General features: G+C 53.9%; 1 non-coding gene across 1 annotated transcript in view; it reads right to left on the minus strand.

Annotated features, from left to right (window-relative positions):
* The window catches only part of LOC126093551 (small subunit ribosomal RNA), a 1,909-nt gene extending 940 nt beyond the window's left edge, over positions 1 to 969 (minus strand). The window contains exon 1 of the ribosomal RNA XR_007521688.1: positions 1 to 969. This exon is cut by the window's left edge and continues 940 nt beyond it. This is a non-coding gene — a ribosomal RNA (small subunit ribosomal RNA).
* Between the last annotated feature and the right edge of the window lie 4,031 nt (positions 970 to 5,000).

Raw genomic sequence — 5,000 nt, forward strand, 5'->3', positions numbered from 1 at the left:
TGTCCCTATTAATCATTACCTCGGGTTCCGAAAACCAACAAAATAGAACCGAGGTCCTATTCCATTATTCCATGCACACAGTATTCAGGCGGGCTTGCCTGCTTTAAGCACTCTAATTTGTTCAAAGTAAACGTGCCGGCCCACCCAGACACTCAATAAAGAGCACCTTGGTAGGATTTCAACGGGGTCCGCCTCGGGACGCACGAACACGCACGAGGCGGTCGCACGCCTTCGGCTCGCCCCACCGGCAGGACGTCCCACGATACATGCCAGTTAAACACCGACGGGCGGTGAACCAACAGCGTGGGACACAAATCCAACTACGAGCTTTTTAACCGCAACAACTTTAATATACGCTATTGGAGCTGGAATTACCGCGGCTGCTGGCACCAGACTTGCCCTCCAATAGATACTCGTTAAAGGATTTAAAGTGTACTCATTCCGATTACGGGGCCTCGGATGAGTCCCGTATCGTTATTTTTCGTCACTACCTCCCCGTGCCGGGAGTGGGTAATTTGCGCGCCTGCTGCCTTCCTTGGATGTGGTAGCCGTTTCTCAGGCTCCCTCTCCGGAATCGAACCCTGATTCCCCGTTACCCGTTACAACCATGGTAGGCGCAGAACCTACCATCGACAGTTGATAAGGCAGACATTTGAAAGATGCGTCGCCGGTACGAGGACCGTGCGATCAGCCCAAAGTTATTCAGAGTCACCAAGGCAAACGGACCGGACGAGCCGACCGATTGGTTTTGATCTAATAAAAGCGTCCCTTCCATCTCTGGTCGGGACTCTGTTTGCATGTATTAGCTCTAGAATTACCACAGTTATCCAAGTAACGTGGGTACGATCTAAGGAACCATAACTGATTTAATGAGCCATTCGCGGTTTCACCTTAATGCGGCTTGTACTGAGACATGCATGGCTTAATCTTTGAGACAAGCATATGACTACTGGCAGGATCAACCAGGGAGCTGCGTCAACTAGAGCTGAGCAGCCGGCCGCCCGGGAGTGTGTCCCAGGGGCCCGCGCGAACACGCAAGCGTCCGCTCAATTATTCTGCAAACAGGAGGAGGCTGAGCTCCCCTGCACAATACACCTCGAAACCCTCTCAGGTCCCGGCGGCGCGCAGCGCCGTCCTAAGTACTTGGTCGGGTTCGAGAGAGGCGCAATCGCCCGGAGTTAGGCGAGTAGACGCTTTAGGTGCGACCACCCGTGCTCCCAACTGAGCTTGCCGCTGCCGACAGAGGCCCGGGAGCGTGCTGTCGTGGCATTGCCGGCGGGAGACAACACGCGCCACCTACGGTGACCGGCAGCTCCAACGCCAGCGCCACAGAAGGGCAAAGGCCCCACGTGGGTGCCGAAGCGAACTCTCCCAGCACAGCGCACGTGCCAACACGTCTGCACAACTGCGATACAAACCACCAGCGAGAACCGCTGGGGCGACCGAGCAGCAGACGGCGTCGCGGCGCCGAGTGCCGGGCGGCGGCGCATCCTCAACGCACACAGTCCTCAATCGGACCAGCACACTGCAGATGTCCACCGCGCTTCGCACCGGGCCGGCGAGGACCCACTTTGGCTGCACGGCGCCGCGCGCAGGGTGCCCCGGCGCGCAGGTGCGCCGCCTGCCGCGTCCGTCGGCCGGCGCGCCTGCCACTGGGCGCCCCCACCAGCCGGCTGTAGCGCGTGCGCCCACGCACCGCGCGGCCAGCACGCCGGGCGGCCCCCCCTCACCGGCCGGGGACAGTCCCACCCACCCACAGCCGCGTATCGCTTCACACCCAGATTCACATTCACGTTCGTTGGTATGGTGGGGACCGCTTCGTAGCTGTACCGATCGTTGCCCTCACAGATGTACCTCCAGCAAGGACAACCGCACCACAACGGGTTACCAGTTGTTCATGTGCGTAACGTCACCAGTAAACGTACACGTCCATCCCCGTTTGCAAAGTCAACTATTATTGCATGCCTGCCTGTCAGGTGTCAAGACACACTACATCCGCTCACATCCACGCAACAAAATGTGCCCGACTAGAGGGCACGTGGAAGGTGCCCCCGTACGTATGCGATGTCCATTGCGCGACCAACTGTCAACCGGCCTCTGTAGCATGTCGCAGATGTGGAACGCGGGGCACCGTGCTATCACATTGTGTGAGAAGAGACTACTACGTCTGCATACACGCGCCACTACATGAACAGACGGCTCATGCTGATCGCCATCCACTGCGTCCATTACTCCCACACGTCTCTATGGCGTACCACACTGCAATGCAGCTGTTATGGGGAGATGACACGTAGCTGTGTACACAAAATTCTGAGCGGGTTGCGGTTGGACAACAATACATTAATGTAACGTGTCATATGCCAATTACAGAGCAGGGTAAGGCACAACGTGGGTTAGGTTAAGGCACAACGTGGGTTAGGTTAAGGCACAACGTGGGTTAGGTTAAGGCACAACGTGGGTTAGGTTAAGGCACAACGTGGGTTAGGTTAAGGCACAACGTGGGTTAGGTTAAGGCACAACGTGGGTTAGGTTAAGGCACAACGTGGGTTAGGTTAAGGCACAACGTGGGTTAGGTTAAGGCACAACGTGGGTTAGGTTAAGGCACAACGTGGGTTAGGTTAAGGCACAACGTGGGTTAGGTTAAGGCACAACGTGGGTTAGGTTAAGGCACAACGTGGGTTAGGTTAAGGCACAACGTGGGTTAGGTTAAGGCACAACGTGGGTTAGGTTAAGGCACAACGTGGGTTAGGTTAAGGCACACCGTGGGTTAGGTTAAGGCACACCGTGGGTTAGGTTAAGGCACAACTTGGGGGTAGATTGCGGTGCAAATTGCATTACATTGCGGTGCAAATTGCATTACATTGCGGTGCAAATTGCATTACATTGCGGTGCAAATTGCATTACATTGCGGTGCAAATTGCATTACATTGCGGTGCAAATTGCATTACATTGCGGTGCAAATTGCATTACATTGCGGTGCAAATTGCATTACATTGCGGTGCAAATTGCATTACATTGCGGTGCAAATTGCATTACATTGCGGTGCAAATTGCATTACATTGCGGTGCAAATTGCATTACATTGCGGTGCAAATTGCATTACATTGCGGTGCAAATTGCATTACATTGCGGTGCAAATTGCGTTACATTGCGGTGCAAATTGAGTTACATTGCGGTGCAAATTGAGTTACATTGCGGTGCAAATTGAGGTAGGTTAAGGTGCAACACAGGTTAGGTTAAGGTGCAACATAGGTTAGGGTGCAAGATGGGTTAGGTTAAGGTGCAAGATGGGTTAGGTTAAGGTGACATAGGTTAGGGTGCAAGATGGGTTAGGTTAAGGTGCAAGATGGGTTAGGTTAAGGTGCAAGATGGGTTAGGTTAAGGTGCAAGATGGGTTAGGTTAAGGTGCAAGATGGGTTAGGTTAAGGTGCAAGATGGGTTAGGTTAAGGTGCAAGATGGGTTAGGTTAAGGTGACATAGGTTAGGTTAAGGTGACATAGGTTAGGTTAAGGTGACATAGGTTAGGTTAAGGTGACATAGGTTAGGTTAAGGTGACATAGGTTAGGTTAAGGTGACATAGGTTAGGTTAAGGTGACATAGGTTAGGTTAAGGTGACATAGGTTAGGTTAAGGTACAAACTGGGTTGTGTTATGGTACACATTGCGTTGTAGTACAGTACACGTTAGGTTTGGGTACGGTACACAATGTGGTATGGGATGGCGTGTTGTGGGGGGGGGGGGTGAGGTTCGTTGATATCGACCGTAGGACGTGGATGCCCGAGGCAGCGTCAGTGTGTCAAAGGAGTTATGTCACGTCGGGATGCGCTTTTCGCTAGTGAGAGGGGGCGAGCCGTGTCTGTGGTTGCGGCAGACCTGTGTGTTTCATTCCTGCCAGTGTGTTTGTGCTGTAAGACGAGGCAGTGTGGTGATGTTGGGTGCACCCCTGTGTAGGACATGTGTGGGTGTTGGTGGCTTCTCTGAGCAATTGTGGTTGTCGGACGAGTGGGGTATTCTGTTTTATGATTGGACCTCCCGGTCTGGTTATCATAGCGTAGTTGGTGTACTGTGGCGGATAGGATGCACCGGACGTTGGTCCATGCTGGTGCTTGGTTGTTGTATCTGTGCCTGTTACAGGCAGAGAGTAGTGTGTGATAGAGTGTGTGGCTGACGTGTGGTTCATTTTGTGTGTACGGACGTTCAGCATGTATAGGGGCATTTGCGTATATAATCTATCTATGTGGGCCTGCATAGTTTACTGAGCAGTGCTGTGAGGTGACTGAACTACGAGTGACGTACTGATTTACAGCGGAATGGTTGCCTTGTACCAAAGATGGAGTATCGGCTCTACGACAGCGTTGGCACCGCAGGAAATGGTCTCGTAAAACGGCCCTCCCACCGTCATCGTTGTGAGGGGTAGGGACCGTCTATATTCTGAGAGGAGCCCTGTTTGCCACTGGGCGTGGGGTCTCGCGTCCTGCGGTTCAGTGCCCCCAGGGAAGCGCGCGGAGGTGGTGCTGGTGCTGCTGCTGCTGTAGCAAGCGAGCTACTTACAGCATGTATAGGGACAGCGGGAATATGGCATATTCGATATAACTCTTCATGAAACGCAAGATATAGGGGCGGATTGCACGTTACGAGTGCGGGAAGAGTCCGCCGTTCATCCGCTGGAGTTGCGATTTGGGCGGTTGGGGTGGGGCACGTGCGGGTGCGGGTGGAGCGATTGTCGGTCGACGACTTCGTGCGACGCAGGCACAGGCCTTGGGGCTCCTGTGGTGGGCAGATGATGCAGGCTTTGTGGGTGGCGTCGAAAAATGGGCACTGTGGGACCTAGCGATGTTGTAGTCGGCGTGGCGTCGCCTAGATGGCGGTATCGTCGGTGCAGCAGGTCATGTTGCGGGGGACCTGCAGATGGCGGTCTTTTTGTTTGTGGTGCGCTCGCCATGGTGGACGTAGTGTCGTCCGATTCGCGTAGATGGAGCTATTGCATGTGGTTTCGTCACAT

Source organism: Schistocerca cancellata, chromosome 7 (assembly GCF_023864275.1).
Source record: "Schistocerca cancellata isolate TAMUIC-IGC-003103 chromosome 7, iqSchCanc2.1, whole genome shotgun sequence".
NCBI lineage: Eukaryota > Metazoa > Arthropoda > Insecta > Orthoptera > Acrididae > Schistocerca > Schistocerca cancellata.